This window comes from Protopterus annectens, chromosome 12.part0 (genome assembly GCF_019279795.1).
Source record: "Protopterus annectens isolate FY-2018-M chromosome 12.part0, PAN1.0, whole genome shotgun sequence".
NCBI classification, from domain to species: domain Eukaryota; kingdom Metazoa; phylum Chordata; order Ceratodontiformes; family Protopteridae; genus Protopterus; species Protopterus annectens.
The window spans coordinates 701,065,293-701,085,750 of NC_056746.1; positions in this window are offsets into that span (position 1 = coordinate 701,065,293).

The window sequence follows — 20,458 nt, forward strand, 5'->3', positions numbered from 1 at the left end:
CACACACACACACACACACACACACACACACACACACACACACACACACACACACACACACACACACACACACACACATACACACACACACACACAGTCTCTCATATGCATGCAGAATATGTGCAGTTTAGAGGATTGTTTCTGCACTTACATATTTTGATACTTTGTTCTTTTCAGTTGGATGACTTGAACAAGCCATAATTACTCTGCTGACTTGGTTGCTGATGTGGATTTCCCATAAGCTTTTGTCTGTTTCTATCCTCTAATTTTGACAGCTAAGATCTTTGATTTTTGTCAGATGAGTAATATTTCAGTCAAGTAATAGCAGGGAACTGTCACCCCCTTTCCTGGAGTTTCTTCTGCCTGCTATGATCGGCTCGGATGCCCGATTGGGTAATTATCTGGAGTTTGGCTTTTGACTACAAGGTGATGACTCAGAAACCTTCTCCTGCCATAGTTTTCTCTGTGTGGAATCTTTCTGTGGTATATTGCTTTGGCCAAAGGCTACAAAAGGACAGTTGTGATAAGCCAATTTCTCATATCCTTATTTTTGTTCTTAAAATATGAGAACTTGCTTAATGGACTGAAGAATTGCTTTCTGTCATTATTAGTCTCCATTTTACTAAACTGATGGTTGATGACAGTTTTATTTTAAGTATAACTTCTATAAACTTAATAATCAAAACCATATTCTTGTTGATATTCAGTGCTTACCATATGTCATGCTGGGATTCTGCAGCACTTTGATTACCTTTTATTGTTTACCACTGAAGATGACTATCTCTCTCTTGATGATATTTTATGCTGGCTTTCAGGTCTGAGTCATTCTTTGTGACTGTTTCTATATGCTAGTGCAATGACTCTCTTTTTGATTTCTGTGTCAGTTTTCTCTCCAAAAGCCTACTGACTATGAGCAGTCATGACCTGGCCAGCAGATTCATTCCCCATTATGTAAGAGCTGATTTCATAAACTACCTTTTCATACAGTGTTACTCTTTGTTTTACATTTATTTTATGTTTTTATTTGTTTACTGGGAAAGTCCGAATGGGACAGAGCCCATTTTCAGCAGAGGCATGGTGAGAAAGGCTCCAGATACATACCTTAGGAATAGATTCCTAAATTGCAATTCATCTGATGTCATGCAACACATGATGTCTGTATCTTCATGGCAATGCTTCACTTTATGGTCTGTTACTTTGTTTAGAGACTTACTCCTCACCTAACTCAATAACTTTTGAAGTCTTATTTATGTTACTTAAGTTGGTTTTATTTTCATTTTTCTACTTTAATATATACTAATATCCTTTTATTGTATTATCTCCACACTGTTATACATTGTACAGTGTTTGCATATATAAGTACTTTAACACATTTATTTTAATTTGATCTGAAGGAATATTGTGCTCAGGTGAATCATATAAATGCACAGAAACATTGATTATTGACAGCCAGTGTCCCCCCCCCCATATAACTAATAATACACTGGATTCTGAACATCATTCTTCTTATAAAATGTCCCCCATTCCCTTTGTACTCAGAGCTCCCTTATACCTAGCCCAAATATTATTTTTCTGTCTTTCTTTCTTCCCTCCCCCTCACTTCATACATTCTGTTCTTCTACTTAACTGCATCTGTCCATCACCAGTTCTACCAGGCCCTCCTTTCATCCCCAGACTAACACCATTTTTTTTTTCAGGATGAAGATGGTTTCAAACTTAACGGCATCCTGTGCGTCTCTCATTGATAACTGCTTCCATGAAGTCGAGTTCTTTTATGTTATGACTTACCCTTGTTCATTCTCCTCCCCTATCCCCATCAAGGAATTATTCCACTGTCAATTCCCTCTTCAAAGACCACCCCCTCTCTCAGAGAGCACCAAATGAATATCTCAATCCCAAGATAGGCATGCCCATTACCCCCTGCCAGCACCTGAGTCACCTGGGCCACTAATCAAACCTAAGTTGTCTACAAAAAAGTTAGAGATTTGTCCCCCTGTGGTCACATCACAGTGCTGGCTAGCTCAAACATTTCTGAGCCCCATCAAAGTCTTTCTATCCATCACCTCTTTTTCTGGAAAGCCTTTACAGATGTGAAACTCAGTTTTCTAGAAAAGTGTTTTCTTTTGTTTTATTTTAGCATGTGCTGTACTGTCCACACAGCTGACTTTACATAATTTCAGCTATATCCCCTTCATCTTCCAGCCTTTGTACTCTGTTAAGTATGTATGTAGTTCTCTAAAACTAAGTACCATATCATCTTCTTTGTCGAATCCTCTGGATAGGATCTGTATCTGGACAACTTAATATCTCCTTTAGCACTTTTCTGTTACCTTTGGACATTTTAGATAATCCCAAAGACTGTGTGGATGCTGTCATTACCTGTAGTTATATGCAGAATGAAGAAATAACATGCAACTTACCACTGAAGTTTTACTAGGTATATGCAAAGCTTATGATTATTTGGGAGCACTACGGAATCCAGAAAGCCCAAAATCCTGAAGACCTAAATCCTGAGACCAAAATCTCGAAAGTTCAAACTACTGAAAACACACAGGAAACCAACACTTACTATATTCCAGCACAAGTACATACAGAAACATATTACCCTTCAACTATATGCAGGGGGCAATCCCCCCTGCACCCCCCATGTAGGGGGCTGCAGCCCCTACACCCCCTGCTACTTAAATATATCAGCTCCAAGATTGCACTTTATTGTACTTGCCCCCCTGCTTATACTTGGAGAAGAGTAATATGTTTTGTGATTTATTTGTTTCTGTATGTACATATGAGGTGGGCCATGTAGAAGGCTTTCCATGCAATGGAAGCAACCTGGTGGTCAAAAATGAAGTTGCTGTCAACCTGGGTGCCCAAATCCCTCATGACAGATTGTGTGCTTAGGACTTTGTTATTAATGTGATAATTTGTAGGGATGTTACTCTCCCCAAAGGGGATGATGATGACATTTTTTGGGATTCATCTTGAGGCCATGTTTCTGGCACCAGTCATTTGTCTGAGGGAGACCCTCTTGGAGAATGTCCACATCACTAGCGGAAATGATGACAGCACCCAGCATCGAGTCATCTGCAAACCTGGTCAGCCATAGCCCACTGGTTTTGGCCTGCACCTGAGAAACGTATATCCCAAATAACAAAGGCACCAAGATCGAACCCTGGGGGTACGTCACTTGTTATGGGTCTACTGCGTGAAGTGGCATGTATATGTGTGAGTGTGTGTGTGTGTGTGTGTGTGTGTGTGTGTGTGTGTGTGTGTGTGTGTGTGTGTGCGCGCACGCGCGCGCGTGTGTGTATATTTATATATTTATATATGATCTATGTTGTCTATGTTGATCCATCGAAATTACATTTCATTAGGTTCATAGGTTCATAGGTAAGTACTAGGCTATCTGCCCGAGGGCATCTATAAGCCTAGCCAAAATGTGTTGGCTTTCGCTGTCCCCTTAGATTAGTTCCCTGCACCTCTGTCCAGCAGAGCCATTAGTTCCCTGTGCCTCTGTCCAGCAGAGCCACTGCAGTAATCCCTGGGGTAAATTTTCTGTTTCCCATCCACTCGTCCAGGTTTCTCTTGAAGAGTGTTAGTGAGGGGCTCTACCTAATGTAGATTGGAATCCTGTTCCAAAGCATGGGGAGTCTCTGGGACAGGAATCTATCCCTCCTATTTATCATTGTGTTGAGGTTTAGATCCCTAGAGCGTGTGGCTCTCGGGGATTTGTTTTTTTTTTTAGGTGGAGCATGTCCATCAATTCTGGGTTGGACATGGCCTTATATGTCAGGCAGAGATCACCTCTGAGTAAGAGGTATGCAACCGGGTACAGCTGGAGTTTCTTTAGTCGAGCTGCATAGGGCATCTGTTTGAGGCCAGTAATCCTCTTGGTGAGGTACTTCTGTAGTCTTTCCAGCTGTTGCAGGTGTCTTGTAAAGTACATCCCAAATCGGGTGTTGTACTCTATGATGGCTCTGATGAGCAATGAGTAGAGGGGCACAATAACCTATTTTGTTCTAGATGTGAACCCTTTTTTGATTAGGTGGGCCACATAGAAGGATTTTCTAACCACTTTGGCAATATGATTATCAAAGGAGACATTACTATCTACTTGGGTCCCCAGATCCCTTATTACATTTTCTGTATTAAGGGGACTACCACGTATCTGGTAGTTCACGGGTACTTTGTTTTTGCCAAAGGGGATGACTATGCACTTTTTGGCATTTAGCTTGAGGCCATGATTTTGACACCAGGTATCCATCTCAGTGAAACCCTTCTGGAGAATACCTGTATCACCCGGAGAGTCAATTATGGCCCCCAGTTTGCAGTTGTCTGTGAACTTGGTCAGCCATAGTCTTCCTGTGCTTGCCTGTACCTCTGAGAGGTATATACCGAACAGGAGGGGTCCCAGGACTGAGCCCTGGGGGACGCCACTTGTAATCAATTTAGAGTCGGACCTAGAGCCTGCAACTCTCACTGTGTGGATTCTATCCGTGAGCCAATTGGCAACCCATCTCGTGACATAGGGGTTTATGTTCAGGCTGGTGAGCTTGTCTATAATACCAGAATGGGGAATGGTGTCAAAAGCCTTTGCGAGGTCTAGGTACGCTGTGTGGACCTCCTTACCCTCGTCTAAAGACTTGGTAACTGTCTCAAAGAAGTCCACCAGGTTTAGGAGGCATGATCTGCCCTTAACAAAGCCAAACTAGGTAGGGTCCAATGTTTGAAGATTCCCAGTGTCTCTGTTAATGAGTTCCATGATGATGTGCTCCATAGCCTTGCAGACCAGGCTAGTCAGGCTTATAGGGCGATAGTTCCTGGGGTCCGTGGTGGCTCCACCTTTGAGGAGCAGGATAACTGTTGCTGTGAACCACTCTATGGGTACATAGACTGTCAAGAGGTTGAGTTTGAACAGTGTGTTTAGGTGAGGGGTTAGTTCATTTTGAAGCTCATGTAAGACACAGCCTTGGAGACTGTCCGGTCCCATTGAAGCTGTGTTTTGGCTTTGGATAGGGCTGTTTTAATCTGTGTGTCAGTGATTGCTGGGGCTCTACATTCTTCTGGTAAGGTTATGGGCCCTTTAGGGAGTGTGAGAGGGGTGGAGTTTGCACTAAACCTGTCTGTCAGAATGTTGGCAATATCAGTCAGTTCAGTGTATTTTGTGCCATTTTGCACTAACTCAGAGCAGATCTGAGAGCTTCCACTTAAGTTCTTGGCATAGCTAAAAAACTCCTTGTGGTTATCTTTGAAGTCCTTGGCAATTTTTCTTTTGAAGCTAGCCTTGGATGATTTTATGAAGGATCGTAGTTTCTTGCTGATACTGATCAGGGATGTCTTTCATTCTTGGAATTTTACTCTTTTCTGTACTAGTTTCCTCCTTCTATTGTATAGCTTGTTTATGGCAGGGGTGCACCAGACTGATTTCCTTTTCTTGGAGGAGTGAGTCTTGGTTTTGCTTGGGATAGCACGATCCATGCATTCTTCCAGGTGCTCATAGAGTGACTTTGTAAGGGATTCAGCAGCTTGGACAGCTGAAACGTAAACCGTCAAACTCACTTTTGCAAAAGTGCACTTTGTCGAAAATGCACTTTCGTGAAACACAAAATAACAAAAAAACACCCACAAAAAAAAATTTAAATCACATTTATACAGGAGGAAAAGCCCCCCCCCCTGCACCCCTCATGGGGGGGCTGCACCCCCCAACCCCCCTGCTTAAATATACTAACTCCGAGTTCACACTACAATGGATAAAAGGATATATTCCCTTATCCCCACTGTAACACGATTCGGCGAATCGGCTTTTGCGAAAGTGCACTTTCAATGTAGTGCACTTTCGCGGGAGTGGGCTTGGCCTTCTGTTTGTCGAGGAAATGTGCTTTTGACAAACAAAAGGAGGCCTATATATATATATATATATATATATATATATATATATATATATATATATATATATACATACATGCACACACACACACACACACACACACACACACACACACACACACACACACACACACACACACACACACACACACACACACACACATATATATATATATATGTGTGTGTGCATGTGTGTGTGTGTGTTTGTGTGTGCTTGTGTGTGTGTGTGTGTGTGTGTGTGTGTGTGTGTGTGTGTGTGTGTGTATGTGTTTGTATCTATATGTGTATCTCTACATCTATACACATACAAACATATAGATATAGATATAGATACATTTATATATGTGTATAGTGGCAATCACTAAACCAAGAAAACATTAACATCGCTAACAATGACACATAAATTTTGACAAATATCAACATGCTTCTGCACATGTTCTAAGGTTATTTCTTGGAACATGCAATTTTTGAAACAAAGTTCTTACATAACACCCACTGCTAATTATTTATTCCAGTTCTGAGATTGCACAATCTCCTGGAAAAGGGTATATTCCCCAACTCCAGGGATTGTGCAGTGTCACACAACTGTTGACCATCTGTTTTGTGGACCAATGTGTGACAACAAAACAGAGATCAATTTAAATGACAATCGACTACCTCCACATAACCCCTATGTATACATTCACAAACACACACACACATATATATATACATATATATATATATATATATATATATATATAGAGAGAGAGAGAGAGAAAGAGAAAGCTATGGGATGAGGAAAAAAGGATGTGAAGAGGGTGGGGAGCTGGGCCAGTTCGTACTAGAAAGACAAAGCAATAGAAACACCATTGTATTGGTACTCAGTATTTTGATAGAGAAGTGTAAGGGATTCATACAATACAAGAAAAAGGGAAATAAGAGGAATGCAATAAAGAGAGTGAATTGTTTTTGCTCCTTGAATTTGCATATTTTTCATAGGGAAGATTATAGCTCAATGAACTTTGGGAAAAGGTTGCAAGGAACAAATATTCATTACCATTCAAGTGGCCAGGAACAAGTGATTAACTGTGGAGGGTTTAGAGCGAAGGCCTTTAAATATGTTTTTTTTATGTGGGCAGACTACATAGGCAAATATATGTATATCTATGTGGGTCTACTTCAGAACAACGAAACTTCACAACACCGAAGACCAAAACACCGAGACACAACAAGAAACCCCACAACATCGAAACCCACGTAAGTGTAACACACACACATAACCTGCACAAATACATACACAACTGCCCCAAACTACAAGCCACACCACCCTACACTACAAATCGGTAGGGGGGGCAAGCCACCCTGCACCCCCCACACCCCCCCACTTTAATATTCTAACTCCGAGATCGCACTGACACACAAGGCAAACTCACACCCACACACTACAGTCCCTCACACACACACACACCACAGTCACAACACACACTTACACACAGCACTACCCCTCACAAATACACACATGCATACTCACCCACAGTGGAACACCAAAAGCACTAAATCAAAATCCCGTAACATCGGGAGTTTGAATTTCGCTCTTTTCTGTGTTCTGCAGTTTCGGTGTTTTGGTCTCCTTCAAAACACTGTCGATGAAGGAGGCCCATATATATATATATATATATATATATATATATATATATATATATATATATATATATATATATGTGTGTGTGTGTGTGTGTGTGTGTGTTCGTGTGTGTGTATTTTTTTTTACTGAAGTACACCCAATTCACTGGAGAAAACTTTGGAATCCTAAGAATGTTTTTTGTTCTAATTGTTCTCATGAACTTTTTAATGAAGTTTGAAGGTATTCCTTTATTCGCCTGAAAGATATGTTTGAAGTAGAACCTAGTATATTGTGCAGATATACTTACATATTTTCAGTGACAACTAACTCTAGGGAGGCTAAAGATTATTGCTGAATGTGTGCCCAGCAAGGGCAATACACTAGTTATTGCTACAGATTATTTCTTAGGGTCCACTGTTGTTTTAGCGCATTGAAGATATTTGTTTCATCTGATAAAATTTTATAGAACTTAAAACCCTGAAGGAATATATGTCATCCTTTTCCATTGTATTTAATTAATAACTGCCTTTACCTGAAAGAATATTGGAGTTTAAATTTCATAAATGTCTAACACAGCAGCCTTCAGTCATAGATGTAAATATAGTTATGAGACACTCGTACTAACTAAATGAAACATTAGAATCATGGTCAAATAAAAAGCACCTTTTTTTCTCTGTATGTGTCTAAGAAGGAACATGGCCTCAGATAGATTCAAAATGCTGCTGACTGATGATATCAGTAGCCATATATATCAAGTAAACCTCCATCAGATTAGAGCAGCTGGGTGCCTCAGACTGACTCATTTCAATGAAAAGAAACACTATAGTTTTCTCAGCAATGTCAGCAGGTGGCCTGCCGAGCTTTCCTTAATGCTGCCATGAGTATTGTAGTGATCTGTTCACTGATTGATTGAACATAGCATGTTGGGTTGTTTACTCCTTTTATGGGAGGTGATTTTTATGAGAATGATGTCTAGTCATCAGGAGTTTTTGAAGGTGTAGAAATGGTGTCTTTTAGATTCTGTTTTGAAATGGATAAGGCAACGTTTGTTATAAAATGGCCAGGTTTCCTGAATGGGAAGAATAAAACTGAAATTTCACACTTAAATAGTTTGCTTAAAAATCAGAAAGCAAACATACTGGAAAGAATATATTAAAGTTTCCTAAAATGATATGAGAATGCTTCCATATTCAACCAGCCAGTAGTAATTTTGTCTCACAAGTTCACAGTTTTGCACTTATCAAATCCATTGCATGGTCCACGCATGTAAATCTACATTCCTAGCTCAGCTGCACTTAGTTGTATTTAAAGACTTACAGCTCAGGCAACAATCATAATGCTGCAATCTTGTTGAGAAAGTTAGAAAACCACTCCATAGCAAGATTTTAAGGGGAATTTGGTATTGGCAGTTAAATAGAGAAGGGTGACTTGTTTTAGGGTGGCACTGTGGTGCAGCGATTGGTATTACTTTCTCACAGTGCTTATTTCTTTAGTTCATTTCCCATGCTAGACTACCTTCCATGTGGTATCTGGATGCCTTCCCTTTTCACATGCGGATCTTTGCCAGATGCCCAGATTTTCAACTTCATCTCAAGGACATCTTGTAGGTGAACTGGAGAACATCAAAACTAAATGCAGTGTAAATGCAAAGAGTGTGTGTGCGTGTGTGTGTGTGTGTGTGTGCGTGCGTGTGCGTGTGCGTGTGTGTGTGTGTGTGTGTGTGTGTGTGTGTGTGTGTGTGTGTGTGTGTGTGTGCGTGTGTTTGTGTGTGTGCACATGTGTGTGTTTGCACCTCTGTGTGTGTGTGTGTGTGTGTGTGTGTGTGTGTGTGTGTGTGTGTGTGTGTGTGTGCACGTCTGTGTGTGTATGTGTGAGGAAGGAGTACCTCCTGCAGTGAGCTGACATCTACGCCACATCTTTTCCCTAACACTTGCACATGAATGTATGTGCGTGTGTGTGTGTGTGTGTGTGTATGTGTGTGTGTGTTTGTATGTGTGTGCGTGTGTATGTGTGTGTGTGTGTGTGTGTGTGTGTGTGTGTGTGTGTGTGTGTGTGTGTGTGTGTGTGTGTGTGTGTGTGACCGTGGGAGTGCTTCCTGTAGTTAACTGACATCCTAGCCACATCTTTTCACTCACACCTGTGCACATGTGTGTGTTTGTGTGTGTGCTTGTGTTTGTGTATGCGTGTTTGTGTGTGTGTGTGAGGGTAGGAGTACCTCCTGCAGTTAACTGACATCCTAGCCAGTATAGATGCTCTGTCTTGAGCTTAGTGCCGGATAATCTCTGGTTCACTCACAGTCCTCAGAAGGATAAAACAGATATGGGAAATAGAAAAATGATATGTAATAATTCGTGGCAACTTACAGCATGCTACCAGGTATAGTGCACAATCACTCCAGAAGTGTAACTCTAATTAGATTTTAAAATAAAATCCAGGATGAGAAACACTTCACTTTTTTTGCCATGAAATTTGCCATTCCTTTGGCATACTGGTAAAGAATTTGGTCTCAACACTGGCAACTCAGATTCATAAAGGAGCTAGAGAAAGTAGACTTCTGGCTAAAAGGTGGCATGGTGATTTTTTTTGTACCCCAGGATGTAGATTCAGTGAGACTCTATACAACAAGAACCTCAGCAAAAAGATGTATAACTTATCTATATCTGTAATATCATAGCATTTCAGATGTTGTCACAGGGAGCATCTTTCAAGTAATGGAAAAGTCACTCCCCAGGATTCAGGAAGCCATTTATTCTATGCAGGAACAGTGTAGGAGCTCCTGCATGAAAAATGGCTGCCCAGCAATTCAGGATAGTGCCGTTTTCACATGCTCGAGTGGCCCTACACTGTTCCAGCATGGAAAACTGAGTGGCATGCAAATCACCTCATTTGCATGGTGAAAACCATGCAAATGAGGTGATTCAGCAATTCACCAAGCTGCCAGGTCTTCATGCTAGAACAGCGTCAGTGCAGAAATGTATTTGGAAAATAACTGAGTACATTTCTGCAATTGACAAAATGGAGGTATGATAGCTCATGAAAAAGCATGTATTATGTACATTAGGCATGCCAATGGCCACATATAAGGCCATTGGCATTAAAAATTGATTAATTATTATGAAAATTAAACTTTTTTTTGGACAATCTCAGCCATTTAAGCAAAAAACAGTGGCATGCAAATGGGATCATGCTGAAAATAAAAAAAAATGCGAAAACTCAATTTTAAGTTAATTCTGCATTTTGCCATTATAGTCAGTGGCATGCAGAATATGAACAATACCAGGGAGCACTGGTTGTCAAGGGAAAAGGGTCTGTTTTAGTGCAGTAACTAATGGCCTACACACTGGGGTATGCAAACAAGGGTAGTTATACTGAATCACATATTTCTTCAGTGTCAGCTTGTACCTAACCATGTAGGTACAGCAATACAACCAGTGCAAGTCTAAGAGCTGAATGACTTCAAAAGGGGGTGTCTCATGCCTGTTGTAAGCTCATAGGTTCATAGGTTCATAGGTAGGTACTAGGCTATTGGCCCAAGGGACTAAGTAAGCCTAGCCAACAAGGTTCTCTGGCTTACGCCACCCAAGAAAGTTAAGTTCCTGTGCCCCTGTCGAGCAGAGCCACAAAAGTGATCCCCGGGGTGTATTTCCTATTTCCCATCCACTCATCAAGATTGAAGAGTGCTAATGAGGAACTTTGCTTGACATAGATGGGTAGCTTTTTCCAGAGTATAGGAAGTCTCTGGGATGGAATCTATCCCTCCAGCGTGTCCTGTTTATTGTGGTGACAAGGTTTATGTCCCTAGAGCATGTAGCTCAGAGGGAGTGGGATTTCTTAAGGTGTAGCATGTCCAACAGCTCTGGGTTTAACATAGCTTTATATGTTAGACAGAGATCTCCTCGGAGTAGGCAATATGCTATGGAGTAAAGCTGGAGTTTTTTGAGATGGTCAGTATAGGGCATCTATTTTAGGCCAGTAATCCTCTTTGTGAGGTACTTCTGTGGCCTTTCCAGCTGCTGCAGATGTTTTGTGAGGTACATTCCAAAAGGGGCATTGTACTCTATAATGGGTCTAATGAGTGTTGAGTAGTGGGGAACAATGAGCTCTTTTTTCCTGGATGAGAACTCTTTTGTGATGAGGTGTGCCACATAGAAGGATTTTCTGACTACTGTGGTGATGTGATTATCAAAGGAGAGACTACTGTCCACCTGGGTCCCAAGGTCTCTTATCACACATTCAGCATTAAGTAGACTGCCGTTTATGTGGTAGTTCATGGGTACAGAGTTTTTACCAAAGGGGATGACAAAGCACTTCTTGGTATTGTGCTTGAGGCCATGCCTCTGACACCAGGCATCTGTCTCACTGAGGCCCTTCTGTAGGATGTCCACATCATTTGGGGACTCAGCTATGGCTCCTAGTTTGAAGTCATCTGCGAACTTCATTAGCCAGAAGCCTTCTGCATTAGCATGTACTTCAGAAAAGTAGATACCAAACAGAAGATGTACCAAGACTGAACCCTGTGGTACTCCACTTGTCACTGGTTTTAAGTCAGATTTGGAGTCTGCACCTTTTACAGTGTGGGTTCTGTCAGTGAGCCAGTTGGCAACCCATCTTGTGATGTAGGGATTTATACCTAGTTTAGTGAGTTTAGCTATAATTACAGAATGGGGGATGGTGTCGAAAGCCTTGGCTAGGTCAAGATAGGCTGTGTGAACCACCTTACCCTTGTCTATGGCTTTGCTGACTGCCTCAAAGAAGTTGATCAGGTTCAGAAGGCATGATCTGCCTTTCACAAACCCGAACTGTGTGGGGTCCAAAGTCTGGAGGTTACCAATGCTTTGTTTATGAATTCCATGATGATACGTTCCATGGCCTTGCAGACCCAGCTTGTCAGGCTAATAGGGCGATAATTCCCGGGATCAGTGGTGGCTCCCTTTTTGTGAAGTGGGATAACTGTTGCTGTGCACCATTCAGTGGGCACAAAGCCTGATGTGAGACTCTGATTGAACATGGTGCTTAGGTGGGGAGCCAGTTTATTCTGAAGTTTGTGAAAAACACAACCTGGGATGTTGTCCGGTCCCATGGATGCTGTGTTTTTGGTTTTAGAGAGTGCAGCTTTTACCTGCATAGATGTGATTACAGGGCCTCTGCATTCTTCCTGTACAGATATGGGCCCTTTAGGGGGTGAGAGGGGGTAAAGTTAGTAGTGAACCTATCTGCCAGGATGTTGGCAATATCAGTTGGTTCTGTAATTTTTGTGCTGTTGTGCTGTAACTCAGAGCATATCTGGGTGTTGCCATTGAGATTCTTGACATAGCTATAGAATGGTTTGTGGTTGCCTTTAGAATAAGTGGTGATTTAATTTTTGTAGCTAGCTTTGGAAGATCTTATAAGGGATCTCAGCTTCTTATTGGGGCTGACCAGGCAGCTCCTCCACTTATGGGATTTTACTCTCTTTTGCAACAGTTTCTTCCTTCTGTTTTAGAGTTTGTTTATGGCAGGGGATCACCAGATTGGCTTCCTTTTTTTGGACGATATTGTATCATCTTGGTTCTGTTTAGGATAGCATGATCCATGCACTCGTGTAAGTGCTTATAGAGTGCATTTGATTAGGGTTCAGCAGTCTTAACTGTATTGTCCATCTGCATGGGTGTCATGAAGTTCGCCACTTCTGTCGTAAGAAGCATGAAGTTGGCGTTGTAGAAATTTTTTACCGTGGTTTCCTTAATGGTGGGTGGGGGCGGGATGTAGATATCTAGGGTGATTAGCTTATGGTTGGATCTGACCAATGAGGAGTTGATTTCCAGTGTGGAACACCAGTCACTCATGTTGATAATGAATAGCTCTAGGATATAGTTGTCCCTGGTGGGGGTGTGGATAAGTTGATCCAGGGCATTGGAATTTATAAATTCCAGAAAATGTTGAGCAAAGGAGTTGGTACATGAGTAGTTTTCCCAGTTAATGGTGGGGTAGTTGAAATTGCCCATTAATAGGGTGTTTGGTTGACCCTAATATTTTCCAGTATATCAAGAAAGGAGGAGTGGGAATCCTGGGGCATAGTGGGGGATCTGTAGCAAGCTACAATTTGGATTGCAGTTTTGCCCATAGTTAGTTGCACTTGGATAACCTCGGATGCATTATGCTGCGCAACTAGCCTGGAGGTGTGGATATCCTTAATGAATATGGACACACCTCCACCTTTGGTGTTCTGGTCCAGGTTAGATGGCCAAAAAGTGTTGTATGAGTTATAGCCTGGTAATGCAGGGCTGCTCTCTAGAGCCTTGAAACAGATCTCAGTCACTGCACAGATATTGATGTTCTCCATTTTAAGGAGTGCCTCGAGTGAGTGCATTTTGATATTTAGACCTAGCACTGAGTAGCATTACCCTCAGTTTTTACTTGCTTGTTCCTGTTGCGGTGGTGAATTTGTCATTTGAACCTTGACTAAAAATGGCACTTTAGGGGTGGCAAGAGCCTTAGCCAGTATCCGGAATCCCAGCGGTTACAGGTGCAAGCCATCTCTGGCAAAGCATCATGGTCTCTCGACCATGTCGCCCCAGACAGAGAGATACTGGATCCCCTTAGAATGACACCAGAAGCTTAGCCAATTGTTGAAGTCAATCATTTTGTCCTTGTACTGCGGTATCATTCTGGGTGATGGCAGGATGCAACTCAGGGCTAGGGTCATACCTGCCTGGGCTACAAGATCAGAAAGCTTTTCCATGTCTCTTTTCATGTAGTCCAGGGAAGTACGTCTCATGTCATTCACACCAACATGGACAATGACAGAGTCATATCTGTACTCGTTGTGGAGTGACCTGATTGTGTGGGTTATGTGGCAGATCCTGCACCCGACAGGCAGCTGACAGTAACCTTTTTCTTGTTTAGCCTGGTGAGTGGGACATCAGTGTGCCTGACTATAGAGTCACCTATGAAGTCACCTATGACTAGTGTGTTGGGTATGCTGGTTTGCCTTATGGGCTGTGGTTTATTGGCACGCTAAGTCTGTGGGCTATGTGTCATATGGGTTGTGTTGGGGGTGGAGGTTGCTTGAGTTTCTGCTTTGGAGGTCTCTGTTGCTTGAGCAGATTATTATTGAGAGACTATGTGAATGTTTTTGTGTTTCTATGTGTGGATTTTGGTGGTGTAGGTTTAGTGGCACTATGTGATGAGTGTGGTGTGGTGGAAGTGTTTACCTTCTCCTCTTGACTGTTTAGTGCAGTATTGGCTGGATAGAGCTTTACCCCAGTTTCGCTAGATAAGTGCATCTCTCACAGGTTGTGGTGTTGGGTGGTAGGAGGAGAGGGTTGTCTGTGTACATGAAGCAGTTGCTACATTGCCTCAAGATGCCCAGATTCATCAGATTGACAGGAGAGAACACTGGGAGCTGACCCTTGGACATGCCTGAATAAAAAACTACTTTCCTCTAGACAAGTGAGGAAAGTGAGTATAAGAGCTGTTTTTCTCTAAGCAAGTGAGGAAAGTAAGTACAAAAACTGTTTTCCTCTAGGTAAAGAGGAAGGTTGAATTCTGTAGTAATTTGTAGCTTATTTGGTACTAACAACAAGTTATGAACAAGTGCTGAGCATGAATAAGCAAATTCAAGTGCTAAAACTAAGAATTTGTAACTGGATCTTGTGGTAGATAGGCTACCTTTTACTTACCACTCCCACTGATAAGCTAGAATCGAAATGGCAATGCTCAGATCTGCTCTGAGCTACAACAGAATTGCATTAAATATACTGATCTCAAGGATATTGCCAATATCCTGGCAGATCGATTCAGTGCCAACTTCACCCCCCTCTCACCCCCTAAATGGCACATCTCAATACCGGAAGATTGCCAAATTCCAGTAATAATGGCCACACAGGTAAAGAATGCACTCTCCAAAGCTAAGAATACAGCATCCATGGAACCAGATGACATCCCGGGATATGTACTACATGAACTACAAAATAAATTGGCACCTCACCTAAGTGTCATGTTTAATCATACCCTCACCTCAGGCTTTGTGCCCACTGAATGGCACACAGCTAAAGTTATCCCACTCCACAAGGGGGGATCCACCTTGGATCCTAGGAAATACCACCCCATCAGTCTGATGAGCCTGAACTGCAAGGCCACGGAACGTATTATCATGGAACTTATAAACAAAGACATTGGCAACCTTAAAACACTGGACCCCACCCAGTTTGGGTTTGTGAAGGGCCGATCTTGTCTCCTGAACCTGATTGACTTCTTCAAATCAGTCTCCAGAGCCATGGATGAGGGTAAGGCAGTCCACACAGCCTATCTGGACCTCGCCAAGGCCTTTGACACCATACCCCACTCTGGAATCATAAGATAAACTTACTAAGCTGGGCATTAATCCCTATGTCACTCGATGGGGTGCCAGCTGGCTTACTGACAGAACCCACAATGTAAAAGTAGCTGACTCCAAATCCAGCTCCAGACAAGTGACAAGTGGAGTACCTCAGGGTTCAGTCCTAGGACCTCTCTTGTTTGGCATTGACTTCTCTGAAGTACAGGCCAACACTAAGGGACTCTGGCTGACAAAGTTTGCAGATGACTGCAAACTGGGAGCCATTACTGAATCTCCAAATGATATGGATACTCTACAAAAGGGCCTTACAGAAACAGATGCTTGGTGCCAGAGCCATGGGCTCAAGCTCAATGCCAAGAAATGTATAGTGATCCCCTTTGGGAAAAAACATTTACCTATGAATTACCACATAGATGGCAGTACACTAAACACCGAAAGTGTGATAAGTGACTTAGGGACACAGGTGGACAGTGGTCTCACCTTCAAGTAACTACACTGCCACAACAGTCAGGAAATCCTTCTATGTGGCACACCTCATAACTAAGGCCTTTTCATCAATAAAAAAGGAGGTCATTGTCCTACTGTACTCATCCCTCATTAGACCCATTATAGAATACAACACCCCATTTGGTATGTACTTCTCAAGACATCTGCAACAACTGGAAAGGCCACAGAAATACCTCACTAAAAGAATCACAGGCCTAAAGCAGATGATCTATGCAGACAGCCTTAAAAAAACTCCAGATATACTCTGTTGCATATTGCCTACTCCGATGTGATCTCTGCTTAACATACAAGGCCATGTCAAACCCAGAGCAGTTGGACATGCTACACTTAATGAAATCCCAATCCCTCAGAGCCACACGCTCCAGGGATCTAAACCTTGTCATCACAATAAACAAAACATGCTGGAGAGATAGGTTCCTGACCCAGAGACTCCCCAGACTCTGGAATATTCTGCCCATACATGTTAAGCAGAGCACCTCTATGGCCCTCTTCAAAAGGATCCTTGATGATTGGATGGAGAAAGGAAATTCACCCCGGAGATCATATCAGTTGCCCTGCTAGACAGGGGTCCAGGAAAGTAAAAAGTCTGGGAAGAAATAGCCAGGGAATTGTTATGGCTAGGCTTGTATAGGCCCTAGGGCCGATAGCCTAGTACCAACCTATGAACCTAAGAATGTTTCCATTCAACACAGAAAGGCTTGGGGCCTCTGAAGCTTACAAACAGTCCTGGATACAGCAAATCTGTATCTGGGCTAGACTAGTTACAGGAAAGGTGGGAAACAAGCGCAAGCACAGGCTTTTAAACCAAAAAGTTGAAAGAGATGGAAAAACTGCACAAACAGCCAATAAACTACAATTTCTGGTAGATTGGCTACCTAGTGCTTACCACTCCCACTGATAAGCTTGAAGGCTTCCCTCCAACACAGAAAGGCTTGGGTGGGTTCAGAAGTTTACAAGCAGTGTTGGATACAGCAAATCTGTATGTGGACTAGACTAGTTACAGGAAAGGTGGGAAATGAGTGCAAATGTGGCCTTTTAAACCAGAAGGTTGAAAGAGATAGAAAAACTGCCCAAAAAGCCAATAAACTACAATTTCTGGGCCAGAAACAATTCTTGTGGTAGATAGGCTACCTAGTGCTTACCACTCCCACTGATAAGCTAGAAGGCTTCCCTCCAACAAAGAAAGGCTTCGGTGGCTCAGAACCTTACAAACAGTTGTGGATACAGCATATCTGTATCTAGATTAGACTAGTTACAGGAAAGATGGGAAACAAGTGCAAATGTGGACTTTTAAACCAGTAAGTTGAAAGAGATGGAAAAACTGCCAAATGGCCAATAAACTACAATTTCTGGGCCAGAAACCACTCTTGTGGTAGATAGGCCACCTAATGCTTACCAGTCCCACTGGTAAACTAGAAGGCTTCCCTCCAACACAGAAAGGATTGGGGGCCTCAGAAGCTTACAAACAGTCCTGAATACAGAAAATCTATATCTGGACCAGACAAGTTACAGGAAAGGTGGGAAACAAGTGCAAACGTGGGCTTTTAAACCAGAAAGTTGAAAGAGATGGAAAAACTGCCCAAACAGCCAATAAACTACAATTTCTGGGCCAGAAACCACTCTTGTGATAGATAGGCTACCTAGTGATAACCACTCCCACTGATAAGCTAGAATGCTTCCCTCTAACACAGAAAGGCTTTGGGGGCTCAGAAGCTTATAAACAGCCATGGTTACAGCAAATCTGTATCTGGACTAAACTAGTTACAGGAAAGGCAGGACACAAGCTTAGAATTTTTTTTGGAAAGTGGAAAGGGAGAAAGGAGAATCAGAAGATAATTCAAAATTAAGGACATAAGTGGCTTGCCCTTCACATATGTTCTCGCTGTATTAGGTAGAATGAGCTAGCGACACTAGACTGGAATAGAGCTGGGATAGAGCTGAACAGATGCGACTGGTAGGAGTGTCTGAAGTCAAAATATGATCTCACTGTATTCAGTTGTGTGAGCAAATGAGATAGACCCAGGAGGAGTATACAATCACAAATTTACAGGAGGGGTGGGCAATTCCAAAGCCACCAAGATTAATACCACGACAAGAACAGGGAGGGCAAACAGAAAACTATCTGCAGAGACAGAGAGAGACCACAGTATTCTTTGAAACAATTAAATAGAAAAAATAAATAACTACAGAGAGACACGGACCAATGAAACAATTAAATACACAGAAAAATAAAATAAAATGTAGTACAACCAGGAAGGGGGTGTGTCAGATGTGCCTGAGCACTGTGTACATGGCCTAAGTGGGTTTGTGTGCCGTGCACCGGGTTTTAAACATAAAAAAAAGAAATAAGAGGAAATGGCAGCACTGTTTACATTTCACCACTGGGTATGCGTGGCACACCTCGGGGTTCAAATAGGGAGGAACTGAGAAGTGGAAACAGCAGTAGGAAGGAAATCAAGGAGAACTAGCATAGCTGGCAGGTGAAATGTATCAGAATCAAGCAATTATATATTCACCCGCCCAACACACTACTATAAACTATGCAAACACCTTTCAAACTGGTTCTTCCCACAAATTCTGCATCACCGGTGTATACAGACAGGGGATTTTTAACAGGAAAACAAAATAAAAGTGTTAGAGGCTGCTGCTGCTTTACTCCATCAATATGTGCTAGAGACTGAGGGTGGTTAATAGGAGAATACTGACAACTGACCCACAGTGAGAAGGAGGAGAAGATTGTACAGACCCAGGGTAACCTACCAGGACCTACATGAGCTGGAGATACTGGAGTGCCGTAGGGTGGACAGGGACATTCTACATCAAATCATTGAGCTGTGCTGGCCATGCCTCACACACAGAACTAGCAGAAGGGAACCCATCCCAGTGGATACCAAGGTATGTGTAGGCTTAAGAATACTAGCCACAGGAACCTTCCAAAGACCAACTGGGGATATCATGGCGGGGGGGGGGTCTGACAGGCATCAGCATCCAGGGTACTCCACCAGTTCCTGGATGACATGACACCACATGCCAAAGAGAACATATATTTCCCCACCGCCCGTGGGGCATTGACCAGCAGTATGCATCCCTTCCACCATATAGCAGAATAACCTGAGGTAGTTGGTGTTATAGATTGCATGCACATCCACATCAAAGCACCACCCGGTGAGTGGGGTAGAGTCTACATAAACCACAAGGGCTTCCCCTCCATCAACTGCCAGGTCATGTGTGATGCCCAGGGTATTATCATGAATGTGTGTGCTGGCAGCCCTGGAAGCTATCATGACTCCCACATCTGGCATTGCTCACAGCTGTATCAGGGGTTTGCCAGGGTGGACATTCCATATAGCCATCTATTGGGGGATGCTAGCTATGCACTGGAGCTGTGGTTGATGACACCCATCAGAAATGCGCACACTCCCAAACACCATAATGAGGCAAATGCACCAACCAGGATTATTGTAGAGAGTGTGTTTGGGATGCTCAAGTTACAGTTCTGCTGCCTTGACATATCCGGTGGAGCCTTGCAGTACTCACCAGCTACGTGTACACAAATGTTCATAGTATGTGCCATGCTACACAATATGATCCTGTGGAAAACAGCTGCAGCAGGAACAGCATGGGGCAGGGCCATAACCCCCCACCATTGCCAAGGCCAGCACAGGCACAGAGGGACTCAGAGTAGGACCATACTGAGCCTGCCCCTATAGGCAGAAGGAGGCATGCCCAGTATGCCCATGCCTTGGCAAAGAGGCAACACATAGCACACACACTGACACTGTAGGGACCCAGAACTGATACCTCTCTCCAATTCGCAAATACAGTAAAAGGGATGCCGAACATGACACTACCTGTGCTTTACCATGTATAGGGAGTGTACTACGTGTATCTAACATAGCCAGCCCTCCAGCACCATCCTCAATACTGACCCAGCAACAAGGTAAGTCACCCATCCTATCAATTACTGAATGGAGTAGTATGTTCTCATAGTTGTATGTATGATATGGATGCAAGCATGCAAGGGAATTGGGTGGCTGAATGGAATAGCAGCAGACAGCTGACAGCTATATGGGACAGCAGGAAATCCATAACAAATACTGGTGTCAACATACTAGGTGGCAACTCCCACCGCAGTACATGTG